Genomic DNA, 16,813 nt, shown 5'->3' with positions numbered 1-16,813 from the left:
CTTTTGCCTTTGATCTCTAGCATTACATTCTGAAATGTATACACAATTTGAAACCATGAACAATTATGGTATTTTACAAAGCATTGTTATACCTTTGAAGAAAGCAGTGATTAGCCGAACAATTGATGGTTTTTAGACATAACGGGTGATAGGGAAAGTGATAATGGAGGGATGATGGACAGATGGAACTAAATGGGGAAAGGGATAGGAGAACCAGAAGGTGGTGTGTATGGGTGGTAAGCAGATGAAACCAGGCAGAGATGGAGAATGAAACTGGGTGATGGGTGGGGAACCAGGAGAGAGAAAGCAACATGAGGAGTATGGATGATCTAAAATTGCCAAAGTTCATTGTTTGTACCATTTGATCAGAGAATACCCAGGCACAATAGGAGGTGCTGGTGTTTGTGTTTGGCCTCTGCTTGTGAGCAGAAAAAAACAAGGACTAACAGTTGGGTTAGTGCCACCAGCCTAATAAATGCATTGTGCAGTGTTCAGAGAAGTTTGGGTAAGATATGGTGCCTAAAGCCCTGTGAGTAGGGGCACGGGATTGAGCAAATAGCCCAGAATGGTTTCAGCACACTTGAGTTTCTGCACAGCCTTCAGTCAGTTCTGAGGGTGACCAGTTCAAAGTAAATTTATTATTTAAGTACATAAAATTCCAGACCTTAGCCCAATTGAGATGCGGTGGCATAACCTGAAGAGGGCTGTTCATGCAAGGTATCCCAGAATATTGATGAAGTGAAACCATTTTGTGTGGGAATGGGAATGAGCGCTGAAATGGTATACAACAGTCATGCAAAAGATCAGGATGGCCATTACAGACAGGGCATAGGTATTCAGCAAAACATGCCCAATCTACGCTTGGAATCACCAACCTAGAGGCTTTTGCTTTTCTTGATATAAATTGGAGCTCACAGCTCAACACTATAACTATCATGGAAATATACCAGTAAAACTTGGATCACATCCCAATACTCAACTGACAATGGGAAATTTAATCGATATCTTTGACCTTTCGCTTTGGCAGTCTGAGGTACCCACCAGCTTCAAGCAGGCTTCAGTTATACCTGTGCCAAAGAAGAACGTGGTGATCTGCCTCAATGATTATCGTTTCGTAGCACTTACATCCACTGTGATGAAGTGCTTTGAGAGGTTGGTGATAAAACATATCAACTCCTGCCCGAGAGGCAAGTTGGATCCACTCCAATTTGCCTATCGGCACAAGAAGTCCACAACAGTTGCCAAATCACTGACTCTTCTCTCAGCCCTGGAACATCTGGACAGCAAAGATGCATATCTCAGGATACTCTTTATCGACTACAGCTCAGCATTCAATACCATCATCCCCCTCAAAACTAATCAATGAGACTTTGGCCTCAACACCTCCTTGTACGATTGGATTCCCTATTTCCTCACTAGCAGATCCCAGTCAGTTTGGATTGGTAACAACCTCTCCTCTCCAATTTCTATCAGCACAGGTGCACCACAATGCTGTATGTTTAGTTCTTTGTTCATCTCACGTTATATTTATGACTATAAGGTTTAGCGCAGCCCCAACGCTGTACTTTAAGTTTGCTGATGACACCACAGTCATTGATCGAATCAAAGGTGGTGATGAATCAGCAGATAGGAGGGAGATTGAAAGTCTGGCTGAGGGGCACAACAAGAACATCCTCTTGCTCTAACTAAATATCAGCAAGACCAAGGAGCTGATTATTGACTTTATGAGGAGGGAACTGGAGGTCATGAGCCATCTTCATCAAGGGATCAGAGGTGGAGGGTGTCAGCAACTTTAAATTTCTAGGCGTTATTGTCTTGGAAGATCTGCCCTGGACCTGGCATGTAAGTGCAATTATGAAGAAAGCATAACAGTACCTCTACTTACTTAGAAGCCTATGTAGATTTGGCATGACATCTAAAACTTTGACAAACCTATAGATATGTGGTGGAGAGTGTATTGACTGGTTGCATCATGGCCTGGTATGGAAACACAAATGCCCTTGAATGGAAAATCCTACCAAAAGTAGTGGATACGGCCCAGTCCATCATGGGTAAAGCCTTCCCCACAATTAAGCACATCTACATGGAGCGCTGTCAAAGGAAAGCAGCATCCATCATCAGAGAACCCTGGCATCCAGGACACGCTCTCTCCTCGATGCTGTCATCAGGAAGAAGGTACAGGAGCCTCACAGGACTTGCACCACCAGGTTCAGGAACAGTTATCACCCCTCAACCATCAGGCTCTTGAACCAGTGGGGATAACTTCCCTCATCTTCACTTGCCCCATCACTGAACTGTTCCCACAACCTATGGACTCACTTTCAAGGACTCTTCATCTCATGCTCTCAATATTTACTGTTTATTTATTTTTATTATTATTTCCTTTGTATTTGCACAGTTTGTTGTCTTTTGCATGCTGGGTGTTTGTCCATCCTGCTGGGCGTGGTCTTTCACTGATTCTGTTTCTTGAACTTACTGTGTATGCCCACATAAAATAAATCTCAGGTAAATGGTTGCATATACAAGTGCAAGAAAAAAGTTTGCAATTACCTGGTTTTCTGCATAAATTACTCAGAAAATGTGGTGTGATCTTCATCTAAGTCACAATAATAGATTAACACAATCCACCTAAACTAATAACACACAAACAATTGTACAAGCATTTGTGCTTTTCAAGTCTTTATTGAACACTTTGTTTAAAGCAAGGGAGATGAGGCTGAGTACAGGGCTACAGTAGGAAACTTTGCCACATGGTGTGAGCAGAATTATCTGCAGCTTAATGTGAAAAAGACTAAGGAGCTGGTGGTAGACCTGAGGAGGGCTAAGGCACCGGTGATCCCTGTTTCCATCCAGGGGGTCAGTGTGGACATGGTGGAGGATTACAAACACCTGGAGATACGAATTGACAATAAACTTGACAGGTCAATGAACACTGAGGCTGTCTACAAGAAGGGTCAGAGCCGTCTCTATTTCCTGAGGAGACTGAGGTCCTTTAACATCTGCCGGACGATGCTGAGGATGTTCTACGAGTCTGTGGTGGCCAGTACGATCATGTTTGCTGTTGTGTGCTGGGGCAGCAGGCTGAGGGTAGCAGACACCAACAGAATCAACAAACTCATTCGTAAGGCCAGTGATGTTGTGGGGATGGTACTGGACTCTCTCACGGTGGTGTCTGAAAAGAGGATGCTGTCCAAGTTGTATGCCATCTTGGACAATGTCTCCCATCCACTACATAATGTACTGGTTGGGTACAGGAGTACATTCAGCCACAGACTCATTCCACCGAGATGCAACACAGAGCGTCATAGGAAGTCATTCCTGCCTGGGGCCATCAAACTTTACAACTCCTCCCTTGGAGGGTCAGACACCCTGAGCCAATAGGCTGGTCCTGGACTTATTTCCTGGCATAATTTACAATTAACATATTACTATTTAACTATTTATGGTTTTATTACTATTTAATTATTTATGGTACAACTGTAACGAAAACCAATTTCCCCCAGGATCAATAAAGTATGACTATGACTATGACTAAAATTTCACAGTCCATCAATATTCTGGGATACCTTGCATGAAAAGCCCTCTTCAGGTTATGCCACAGCATCTCAATTGGGTTAAGGTCTGGAATTTTATGTACTTAAATAATAAATTTACTTTGAACTGGTTACCCTCAGAACTGACTGAAGGCTGCTCAGAAACTCAAGTGTGCTGAAACCATTCTGGGCTATTTGCTCAATCCCGTGCCCCTACTCGAGGGGCTTTAGGCACCATATCTTATCTAAACTTCTCTGAACACTGCACAATGGGTTTATTAGGCTGGTGGCACTAAGAAATGCACACTCTGCCCAACATGCCTGGCCTGTTCTCTGTGGTCAAGATCACATTAACTCAGACTCCATAGTGGCTGCAACAAAACTCTGACCGCTGCTCCAAATCTGCTACTCATCAGCACACCAGAGAGGTCATCCAGACATTGTATTTGCCAGGAAGCGCACGCATTTACTTTGATTTCAATAATAAATAAAATGGTATTGAGATTTAACAGCATGTCTCTCTTCACATAGTGTAGACGGCTACTATCTGCATGCATGTGCTGACAAGGGCTCCCATTAAGGACCCAGATCTTTTTGTTAATAGTGTTCTGCTTCTAGAGGTGCAGTTCAGTTTGAATGCAGTTTGTTTTGTACAAATATCACCTCCTGTTCGTAAGTTAATTTTTTACATCATTTCCTGTGCAGGTTAATTTGGATTTTAACTTGGACCAAACATGGTAAAAAGACATCCATGTCCAACCACTCCATTTACCCTTGAAACAACAATACCCGAGTCTTAAGCCATCTTAATATTGGTACACATTTAGTAGATGTACTTTAGAGTAAGTATGCTTATTGCTCATCACTATTAAGCTATTGTTGCATCACAAGTTCACTCTAGTCCATGTCATAGCTATAAAATGTTGCATGTGTGTATTACCTTGTTTAATGTGGATTGCAAGAATAATCAATTATGAAGCGGATGAGCTTAGAGCATGGATCAGCACTTGCAGCTATGATGTTGTGGCCATTACAGAGACCTGGATGGCTCAGGGGCAAAAATGGTAGAGTACCAGGCTATATATGTTTCAGAAAGGACAGTGAGGGAGGCAAAAGAGGTGGGGGCATGGCACTGCTGATCAGAGATAGTGACACAGCTGCAGAAAAAGAGGAAGTCATTGAGAGATTGTCTACCGAGTCTCTGTGGGCGAAAGTTAGCAATAAGAAGGAGTCAATAACTCTACTGAGTGTTTTTTATAGACCACTCAATAGTAACAGGGACATCGAAGAGCAGATAGGGAGACAGATTCTGGAAAGCTGTAATGATAACAGGGTTGTCGTGGTGGGGGATTTTAATTTCCCAAATATTGATTGGCATCTCCCTCCAGCAGGGGTTTAGATGGGGTGGAGTTTGTTAGGTGTGTTCAGGAAGGTTTCTTGACACAATATGTAGATAAGCCTACAGAAGGAGAGTCTGTACTTGATCTGGTATTGGGAAATGAACCTGGTCAGGTGTCAGATCTCTTAGTGAGAGAGCATTTTGGAGATAGTGATCACAATTCTATCTCCTTTACCATAGCATTGGAGAGGGATAGGAACAGACAAGTTAGGGAAACTTTTAATTGGAGTAAGGGGAAATATGAGGCTATCTGGCAGGAACTTGGAAGCATAAATTGGGAACAGATGTTCTCAGGGAAATGTACGGCAGAAATGTGGCAAATGTTCAGGGGATATTTGCGTGGAGTTCTGCATAGGTACATTCCAATGAGACAGGGAAAGGACGGTAGGGTACAGGAACTGGGGTGTACAAAGGCTGTTGAAAATCTAGTCAAGAAGAAGCGAAAAGCTTACGAAAGGTTCAAAAAACTAGGAAATGATAAAGATCTAAAAGATTATAAGGCTAACAGGAAGGAGCTTAAGAATGAAATTAGGAGAGCCAGAAGGGGCCGTGAGAAGGCCTTGGAGGGAAGGATTAAGGAAAACCCCAAGGCATTCTACAAGTATGTGAAGAGCAAGAGGATAAGACGTGAGAGAATACGACCTATCAAGTGTGACAGTGGAGAAGCGTGAATGGAACTGGAGAGATAGCAGAGGTACTTAATGAATATTTTACTTCAGTATTCACTACGGAAAAGGATCTTGGTGATTGTAGGGGTGACTTACAGCGGACTGAAAAGCTTGAGCATATAGATATTAAGAAAGAGGATGTGCTAGGGGTTTTGGAAAGCATCAAGTTGGATAAGTCACCAGGACCATATGAGATGTACCTCAGGCTACTGTGGGAGGCAAGAGAGGAGATTGCTGAGCTTCTGGCGATGATCTTTGCATCATCAATGGAAACGGGAGAGGTTCAGGAGGACTGGAGGCTTGCGGATATTGCTCCCTTATTCAAGAAAGGGAGTAGAGATAGCCCAGGAAATTACAGAGCAGTAAGTCTTACTTTAGTGGTTGGTAAGTTGATGATAAAGGTCCTGAGAGGCAGGATTTATGACCATTTGGAGAGGCATAATAAGATTAGGAATAGTCAGCACGGCTTTGTCAAAGTAAGGTCGTGCTTTAAGAGCCTGATTGAATTTTTTGAGGATGTGACTAAACACATTGATGAAGGTAGAGCAGTAGGTATAGTGTATATGGATTTCAGTAAGGCATTTGATAAGGTACCCCATGCAAGGCTTAGTGAGAAAATAAGAAGGCATGGGATCCAAAGAGACCTTACTTTGTGGATCCAGAATTGGCCTGCCCACAGAAGGCAAAGAGTGGTTGTAGACGGGCCATATCGGTGAACAGTGGAGTGCCTCAGGGACCCCTTCTCTTTCTGATTTTTATAAATGACCCGGATGAGGAAGTGGAGGGATGAGTTAGTAAATTTGCTGATGACACAAAGGTTGCGAGTGTTGTGGATAGTGTGGTAGACTGTCAGAGGTTACAGTGTGACATTAATAGGATGCAAAACTGGGCTGAGAAGTGGCAGATGGAGTTCAACCCAGATAAGTGTGAGGTGGTTCATTTTGGTAGGTCAAATATGATGGCAGGATATTGTAACGATGGCAAGACTCTTGGCAGTGTGGAGGATCAGAGGGATCTTGGAGTCTGAGTCCATAGAACACTCAAAGCTACTAAACAGATTGACTCTGTGGTTAAGAAGGCATATGATACACTGGCCTTCACCAACCGTAAGATTGAGTTTAGGAGCCGAGAGGTAACGTTACAGCTATATAGGACCCTGGTCAGATACCACTTGGAGTACTCTGCTCAGTTCTGGTAACCTCACTACAGGAAGGATGTGGAAACTATAGAAAGGGTGCAGAGGAGATTTACAAGGATTTTGCCTGGACTGGGGAGCATGCCTTACAAGAAGAGGTTGAGTGAATTCGGCCTTTTCTCCTTGCAGCGATGGAGGATGAGAGGTGACCTGATAGAGGCATACAAGACGATGGGAGGCATTGATCATGTGGATAGTCAGAGGCTTTTTCCCAGGGCTGAAATGGCTATCACGAGAGGGCTCAGTTTTAAGGTGCTTGGAAGTAGGTACAGAGGAGATGTTAGGGGTAAATTTTTTATGCAGAGAGTGGTGAGGGTGTGAAATGGGCTGCCAGCAACGGCGGTGGAGGCAGATACAATAGGGTACTTTAAGAGACTCCTGGATAGGTACATGGAGCTTAGAAAAATAGAGGGATATGGGTAACCCTAGGTAATTTCTAAAGTAAGTACATGTTGGGCACAGCATTGTGGGCCGAAGGGCCTGTATGGTGCTGCAGGTTTTCTATGTTTCTATATGTTTTACCTAACTTTCTGCAGTTTCACAAGCTTTTCTCATTTAACCCTTGTTACGAGAATACACATAAAATTAAGATGTTTGCTGGCCTGGGCTAGCATCAGTGGCATCAGCAGTTGGTCTGCTACCTGCCCTCAGGGGAAGGAGAGATAAGGAACAATGGAGCAGCGTCTGGGGATGTGTAATGAGGGGATGTGGGAGGAAGAGCTGTCTGGAGCGGCTCCCCCCTTTGAACCCTGAACTGTTTGAAGTGATGGACAGGCGATACCCCAGCAGGGGGATAAAAAGGGACAGGTTCGCTAAGACGACACACACGCCACCCGAGGTAACGAGACCCTGGAAGCGGTGCGCCTCTCACGAGTGGTGAGAAGTACCGGACAACGCACAGGGTGGAAAGGTACGATCAGCGGGAACCCGGTGTGTGTCCGCCCTTGCCTGGGTGCCGGGTTCACTGCAGAGGATCGACCGCATCTGGAGGAGGGGTCACAGTCGGTGACCTCAGGTGACATCACCAAGGACCTGCCCAAAAGCTGTTTGTGAGCCATCTCGCTGGTCTGTGAGCCATCCCGCTGGTCTGTGAGTGAAGCAGTGTTCTGAATGATCAGTTGTTCCTATTCTGTCTCTCTTCCCCCACCTTGTCCATCGCCATGGCAACGATTACTGCGAACTGAACTACTAAACTGGACTGAACTTTGAGTCATTTTGAAATTGGTCATTTACCCCTAGACAACGATAGAGCTTGATTGATGCTGTTATCTTAATTCTGTGCACATGTGTGGTTATCATTGTTGAATTGTTGCATTTATTATCCTTTCGATTACTGTGTTGCTTGTTTCTTTAATAAAACTTTCTTAGTTCTAGTACTCCAGACTCCAACTGAGTGATCCATTTCTGCTGGTTTGGCAACCCAGTTACGGGGTACGTAACATAAGTGGGGTTCTCGTCCGCGATTTTGAACGCTAAATTTGGGACGGAGTAAATTGATTGGGTTAAAATTCCCGAAAGAAAGAAAAGACAAACAGCAGAAATGGAGGTTGAGGAATTTATAAAGGCGCCGACCTTGGAGGCATTAGAGGATGCCAGGAAATCGGAATTGATAGCTGTGGCAAAACGGGTGAATCTTGCTAAGGTGAAGTCGACAATGAGGAGAGAGGAGATACACAGAGCTATTGTAGAGCACTATGTATCTAAAGGTGTGTTTCCCCAAGGTGAGCTGGGGGAGGTGTCTATTGAAAAACCTGCTGGAGACGCGGTACAGGTACAGCTTGAAAAACTGAGACTCGAGCACGAGTTCCGGGTACGGCAGTTAGAACACGAAGAGAAAGAGAGGAACAGACAGATGGAGAGAGAAGAGAAAGAGAGGGACAGACAGTTGGAGAGAGAGGAGAAACAGAGGGAAAGGGAATTTGAGCTGGAGAAGTTAAAGATAAGGGCCGAGCAGGGGCTCGTGCCGAACCAAGGTGGAGGGTTCCGGGCGACCCAGGAGGTTAGGCTGGTTCCCCCATTTGACGATACCGATGTGGATCGGTACTTTCTCCATTTCGAAAAAGTGGCCATAAGTCAGGAATGGCCGAGGGATAAGTGGGTTGTCTTACTTCAGAGTGTACTGAAAGGGAAGGCCCAACAAGCTTACTCCGCTTTATCCGCGGAAGATGCCCAGAAGTATGAGGTGGTGAAGGAGGCCATCCTCAGGATTTATGAGTTGGTCCCGGAGGCATACCGGCAGAGGTTCCGGAATGCGAGGAAGCGGTGGGACCGCACGTATTTGGAGTTTGCTCGTGAGATGCAAACATATTGTGAGCGTTGGTGCGCCTCGAAAGGGGTAGAGGGGGATTATGACAGACTGCTGCAGCTGATTCTGATTGAGCAGTTTAAAGGTTGTGTCCCTGAGGGTATGAGACCCTACCTCGATGAGAAAGAGGCAGCCACGTTAGCCGCAACTGCTAAGTTAGCGGATGAGTATGCGTTGACGCATAAAATGAAGGTTGCCCCGAGTAAAGGCTACCAGAAGGGTAGTCAGGACGGCGGGGAGAGTCCGCCGGAAAAGTCAGAAAGTAAGCCGGGGACTAGTGAAAAGGATAAGGTAGACCGGGAGCAGTCTGGTCGGAAGTCTCCTGGGGTTGTCTGTTATAATTGTGGGAAAGTCGGACACTTTGCGTCCAGGTGCTTTGCCCCAAGGAAGGAGACGGGGAAAGGAAAAGCGGAAATTTTGAATGGCTGTATCGAGCTGTTAAGCGAACCGCTAGGGAAGGACAGGTCTGAAAAAGTCCAGGAAGGGCGCGAGAGGTTTATCTCGGCCGGACTGGTGTCAGTGAAGGAGAGGTTAAAACCAGTTCCAGTGCGGATCTGGAGAGACACGGGAGCGTGTCAGTCATTGGTACTGAAGAGTGTATTAGAGTTTAGCTCAGAGACCCAGACTGGGGAGGTAGAGGTCAAAGGTGTTGGGGAAGGGACAGAGTCAGTCCCTTTGCACCAGATACATTTACAGAGCAACCTGGTCTCTGGAGTAGTCACGATCGGGGTGAGGTCCGAATTACCGATGAAAGACGTGGAAGTCTTGCTCGGTAATGACATCGCCGGAGGAATCGTGTTCCCAGTCGTGAGATTGACGGGTCAGCCTGCCAGCATGGAGGCCCCGCCCGCGATGGTGAATTTGGCTGAAACATTCCTGCCAACCTTGTATGAGACAGGGTGTAGTGAGATAAGAGGTAGTGAGGGAGCTGGGACGGACGTAGCAGTAGCCAGGAAAGAATTTGTGCAGACGCAGGAGCGAGACGAGGGGCTGATGGTTTTTGCCGAGACCGCTCTCTCTGACACAGCCTTGACAAGCTATTGTGCGGAGGAGGAAGTGCTAAGGAAGAAAGGGAAATCAAGTACAGTACCCGCAGATGAGGAATGGGGGGTGGTGCAAAAGAGTTATGGGGATGAGGTTTTTAACATGGCCCACGAGGTACCCCCCGGTGGACATTTTGCGGTGCTGGAGGAAACAGTTGGTGGAATCATGAAAGAGATTTACCGGCTGCCCAGGGGGAAGAATGTTATTGATCATGACCGACGCGAACTGAGACGGTCACCGGCTTTTGATATGCTAACAAACCTAGTCGGTGTTAGCGTGGAAATCAATGATGCTAGGGGCCCCTTGATAAGAGGAAAAAACCATTTTGAAAAGATTAGGATGGGATCGGTCAGATGGGAGAAGGCTATTGTTTTGGCCAGGTCTACTGATAAGGTCTCTCCCTTAATCCCCGAAGGAGTAATTAAACGACTCGCACCCATGTGTTTGATTGTCCCGAGGAAATGCAAAGAACTGGGACGTTGGGTTATGTCTGTTACAATAGGGCAGCCCAGTAAACAACACCCATATTTTTTGAGTAATTCAGTGACTAAAGGGCTGATGAACACAGAGGTGTGTATTGGCAATTTAATACGGCTGTCTGAAGCCAGTTTGATAGTGAACCTTGAAAAAAATGAATTCGGCCACACGAGAGTCACTTACCTGGGAATTGTGGTGACACAGGGGCAGCTGGCAGTGATGCAAGCTACAGTGCAGGCTATCGCTGACCTCCCAACCCCGACAGACAAGAGGGCCCTCGGAAGGCTCTTGGAGATGGTGGGGTACTGCAGGAAGTTTTGCAATAACTCTGCGGTCAATACCCGTCCCCCTCCTACTAAGCCCTTGCGAGAGAAAACTGAGTCGGAATGGGACGACCCTTGTTATTGTGGTCCGGGACAAAACCAAATGAGAGGTTACATTGGTCGCAATTCATCAGTGTTTTTGGCCACTATGAAGTTTGCTGAGTTGGAGCCTGGTCTAAGGGATTATTAATAACACGTGTAAAAGGAACAGAAAATGTGATGACTGTCTGTCAAGGTGTTGACAGCTTCAAATTCTCTGTATTAGCTAAATAACTGTTAAAGATGTATATTGTGTATGTATCAGATAATGTAGTCATGTTTGTAATTTTTACCTCCCGGTAAAAATCCTTAAAGGGGGGAAGTGTTACGAGAATACACATAAAATTAAGATGTTTGCTGGCCTGGGCTAGCATCAGTGGCATCAGCAGTTGGTCTGCTACCTGCCCTCAGGGGAAGGAGAGATAAGGAACAATGGAGCAGCGTCTGGGGATGTGTAATGAGGGGATGTGGGAGGAAGAGCTGTCTGGAGCGGCTCCCCCCTTTGAACCCTGAACTGTTTGAAGTGATGGACAGGCGATACCCCAGCAGGGGGATAAAAAGGGACAGGTTCGCTAAGACGACACACACGCCACCCGAGGTAACGAGACCCTGGAAGCGGTGCGCCTCTCACGAGTGGTGAGAAGTACCGGACAACGCACAGGGTGGAAAGGTACGATCAGCGGGAACCCGGTGTGTGTCCGCCCTTGCCTGGGTGCCGGGTTCACTGCAGAGGATCGACCGCATCTGGAGGAGGGGTCACAGTCGGTGACCTCAGGTGACATCACCAAGGACCTGCCCAAAAGCTGTTTGTGAGCCATCTCACTGGTCTGTGAGCCATCCCGCTGGTCTGTGAGTGAAGCAGTGTTCTGAATGATCAGTTGTTCCTATTCTGTCTCTCTTCCCCCACCTTGTCCATCGCCATGGCAACGATTACTGCGAACTGAACTACTAAACTGGACTGAACTTTGAGTCATTTTGAAATTGGTCATTTACCCCTAGACAACGATAGAGCTTGATTGATGCTGTTATCTTAATTCTGTGCACATGTGTGGTTATCATTGTTGAATTGTTGCATTTATTATCCTTTCGATTACTGTGTTGCTTGTTTCTTTAATAAAACTTTCTTAGTTCTAGTACTCCAGACTCCAACTGAGTGATCCATTTCTGCTGGTTTGGCAACCCAGTTACGGGGTACGTAACACCCTGAAGAAAGCTTCCAGGTGATATTTAATAAGGTGTTTAACTCCCTGCCTACTCTGTACACAATGCACTGCAAGAACAGCAGAGTGAAAAGATAAATTGTCTTCAAAGGCATTGCCATGGACTGGAGACATGTCTGAATGCCGTATGCTACAATGTCAGCTTCTAATCCCGGCAAAGTTGATCACCGAGACCTGGAAGTCAGGTCAGAATATGGCATATCAATTGCATCTTTGCGACGCTCACGCAAAGCCACCATTAGTGTACTGTAGCACGAGTGTGCACCATGGCTGAAGTGGCAAGAATGGGAGCAGCGTATGCTAAGTGCAAAGCTCATATAGACATGGAGAAAGCTCGTGTAGAAGTTGCATTGGGTGCCTTCAAGGAGGAGCGTGAATCTGAGGTTGCCTTAGCAGAGGCAAAGGTACATGAAGCAGCAGCTGACTTAACGACAGTGGTTATCATCTCTCTAGGAACCTAACTGAAGAACCGACCATTGGTGCAAGCAAGACCAAGATAGGAACCAGCTTCCTATCATGCTTCACACCGTCTTTCCCCAGTCCTCCTCCTGAACTTTCATTCCCTGCTTCAGATTCAAACCCAAAGAAAGATGAACCCCCATTGAAGGAACAAATTGAGAAGTGCCCAAAGTCACCCAACTTGGAAACACATGGGTGTTCACCACTTAATAAGAGCAGACAAGGGCTGAAAAATGCACCAAGTGCATCAGTTACTCACCTTTCAACAAGAACTACTGTAGAACCAACTGCACAGCTCTCACTTGCTGCAGCAGCACATTTAAGACTAATGTCCTGAAGAATGGGCATCCAAGTCATTTCAGACCCTGAGAGAGTAGTATCTATATGAAAGATTGGAGGAGTAGCCAAAGGCAGCCTTTGCAATGTTTGGCACATTTGTAGGCAACTAATCAATGCAGAGTAACTGAGTTAAGCAAAGGTTAGAATTCTTGTTGTTCAAAGGCAGGGGTATGCAAAGTAAGTGCAGTGCATCACAAAGCAGAAACCTCTCCCAATCCAAAGATACCTCAGTGAACTCCGTTCCTTTCTTGACTCTGAGGGGCTACAGCGAGTTGGAAAATGTACTAAGGCAGTACAACATACTTCAGAGGTTATTCACTCATTCATCATTCTGGGTGAGCACTGTGCTACTTTATACTTCCACATCTACTCACACTAGTGAGAGAGCCACACAAACATTAGGACAACAATGAAAATTGCCACTGGTATATTTGTGATGAAATTTCATTGTCTGGATGAGTCTGGGGCACACTATGGAAAGGGTAAGCAGCTTCAAGTTCCTCGCCATCAACATCTCAGAGGATCTATAATGGGCCCAACACAGTGTTGTAATTACAAAGACGACATACCAGTGGCTCTACTTCAATAGGAACTTGAGGAGATTTGGTATGTCACCGAAGATTCTTGCAAATTTTTATAGACGTATTGTAGAAAGCATTTTGACTGAATGTGTCACCTCCTGATATAAAAGCTCCAATGTACAGGATTGAATGAGACTGCAGAAGGTTGTGGACCCAGTCAGCTCTATCATGGGCACAACCCCATCTATGGGGACATCTTCAGGAGGCAGTGCCTCACAAAAGTGGCATCACCTTCACCAACCAGAACATGTCTGCTTCGCATTACTATCATCGGGGAGGAGGTACAGGAGCCAGAACACCCACACTCAATGTTTTAGGAACAGCTTCTTCCCCTCTGCCATCAGATTTCTAAATAGTTCATGAAAACCACCTTGTTATTCCTCTTTTGCGCTATTATTGTAACATAGTAATTTCTATACTTGGTACTGTACTGCTGCTGCAAAACAACAAATTTCATGGCATATATCAGTGATAACAAACTTGATTAAGATTCTGAGAAACACAAACTGAGAGGCATGAGGCAAAACATGAAAAGCAGAAATACAAGAGGAACGGGAGGATGAAAGCCAAACAGAATCCTCCCTACTTCACATCTCAACTGAAAGGAGGATAAAGGACTCATTACAGTTGCTTCTCCAAAGCACCTGCAAATTCATACACTAAGCAAGCCAAGTGACCCTCCCCATACTCCAATCATTACTAACAAAATACGCCAACATTTAGGTAATGAAGCCCAGATGACAGAAACAAATCCCTCAACTTCAATTCATTGGTTATAACTTGAACAAAAGAACAAAATAATCCTTGCTCGAGTTAATTAAAAAGCTTTGTACAACATCACTGTATTTCCTGATGAGTGGCATCTTATTCAAAACAGTTGGACTTCTATGTAAAGTAGACATTACTATAAGGATCTTCACTCTGCAGGTATACACAATGTTAATCAACTTCATGTTGTATGTATTGTAAGGACACAAAATTTCTTTTTGCATTTCTCTTCTATGCAGGAATTCTCATTCCTGGAATAGCCTACTGCAGTCACCTTCTGCCAGGCTCATCTTATGGACCCTTGACTCTATGTGCCTTGAAGTCCTGACACCTTTCTCTGGTTAGTGGACAGACTAAGTGAGATCATATCAAGAACAATTCAATTTCACCTGAAGCCAAAACAGGTGCACGGCCAGCCAATATCATCTCCCTGGCCCTACAATCGTGTTTGGAACATTTGTATAAAAAGTCATCTTTGTCAGACTCCTACTTATTGACAATGGCTTTGCCTTCAATACGATGATTCCAAAGAAACAATTTTGTCTCCAATCTCCTAGATCCCTGACCAACATACTGCAATCAGTTAGGATAGGCAACAACACCGCTATCACAATTATCCTCAACACTGCTGTCCTGCAAGGCTGCACCCTCAGCCCCTTACTCTACTCCCTATACACTCATGACCGTGTGGCCAAATTCTGCTCAAACTCCATTTACAAGTTTGCAGATGACACCACCATTGTGGTCCAGATCTCAAATAAGAACAAGATGGAGTACAGCAAGGAGATACAAGAGCCTACTGGCATGGTGTCAAAAAAGAAACCTTTCCCTCAATGCAAGTAAAAGGAAGGAGCGGGCCGTTGACTTAAGGAAGAAGGACAGTGTATGTGCGCCTGTCTATATCAATGGTCCTGAGGTGGAGATGGTTTACAGCTTCAAGTTCCCAGGTGTAAATATTAACAACAATTTGTCCTGGTTCAGCCACAGGGACCCTATGACCAAGAAAGCACACTAGGACCACTATTTCATCAGAAGTCTAAGGAAATACAGCATTACTCTAATTACTCACTATTTTTTAAACAGATGCACCGTAGAAGATCCAGATGCATAACAGCCTGATATGGCATCTGCTTTGCCCAAGACTGCAAGAAATTGCAGAGTTGCAAATGCAGCTCCGTCTATCAACAAAACCATTCTTTCCTGCACTGTCTGTCTATAATTCCTGCTGTCATGGGAAAGTAGGCAACATAATGAAGGATCTCTCCCACCCCAATTATCCCTTCTTCCCCCTCCTGTCAGTCAGAACATACAAACACTTGAAAACACGTACCAAATAGGCTCAAGAATAGCTTTCATCTCACTGTTATAAAACTCTCAAATGATCTCTTATACAATAAAGATGAATGCCTGATCCCTCGATCTACCTCGCACTTTACCTTGTGGGTTGAGTTAAGAAATTGCGTGGGTAAAAGGAACCTGATGGCTGTTATATAAAGGCTTCCCAACAGTAGCTGGGATGTGGACTACAGATTACAATGTGAAATAGAAAAGGCATATCAAAAGGGCAATGTTATGATAGTCATGGAAGATTTCAACATGCACGTGGTTGGTAATGAATTTCAAGCAAGTGAGTTAGTTGAATGCCTTCGAACAACAGGAATTGTGCAGATGCTGGAAATTCAAGCAACACACATAAAAGTTGCTGGTGAACGCAGCAGGCCAGGCAGCATCTCTAGGAAGAGGTGCAGTTGACATTTCAGGCCGAGGGTCTCGGCCTGAAATGTCAACTGCACCTCTTCCTAGAGATGCTGCCTGGCCTGCTGCGTTCACCAGCAACTTTTATGTGTGAATGCCTTCGAGATGGCTTTTTATAGGAGTTTGTCGTGGAGCCTACCAGGTGATCAGCAATACTGGATTGGAGGTTATGTAATGAACCGGAGGTGATCAGGGAGATTGAGGTAGAAGAACCCTTAGGAGACAATGATCATAATATGATAAGAGTTCAACTTGAAATTTGATAGGGAGAAAGTAAAGTCTGATGTAGCAGTATTTCAGTGGAGTAAAGGAAATTAGTGTTAAGAGAGAGGAGTTGGTCAAAGTAATTTGGAAGGAGATGCTAGCAGGGATGTCAGCACAGCAGCAATGGCATAAAGAAGGCAAGACAGTGACTATATTACGAGTTTAAAGGGATTTGGCATGTCAACAAATAGACCCAAAAACTTCTATAGTTGTACCATGCAGAGCATTCTGACAGGCTGAATCACCGTCTGGTATGGAGGGGCTACTGCACAGGACCAAAAGAAGCTGCAGGAGGTTGTAAATCTAGTCAGCTCCATCTTGGGCACTCGCCTACGAAGTACTCAGGATATCTTCAAGGAGCCGTGTCTCAGAAAGGCAGTGTCCACTATTAAGGACCTCCAGCACCCAGGGCATGCCCTTTTCTCACTGTTACCATCAGGTAGG

General features: G+C 45.1%; 1 protein-coding gene across 1 annotated transcript in view; it reads right to left on the bottom strand.

Moving 5' to 3' along the window:
* The window catches only part of fam185a (family with sequence similarity 185 member A), a 70,710-nt gene that overhangs the window by 29,575 nt on the left and 24,322 nt on the right, over window positions 1-16,813 (bottom strand). The window lies entirely within an intron of this gene.

This window comes from Mobula hypostoma, chromosome 20, assembly GCF_963921235.1.
Source record: "Mobula hypostoma chromosome 20, sMobHyp1.1, whole genome shotgun sequence".
NCBI classification, from domain to species: Eukaryota; Metazoa; Chordata; class Chondrichthyes; order Myliobatiformes; family Myliobatidae; genus Mobula; species Mobula hypostoma.
The sequence above is the reverse complement of the archived record's forward strand: the minus strand, read 5'-3'. Positions and strand labels throughout refer to the sequence as shown.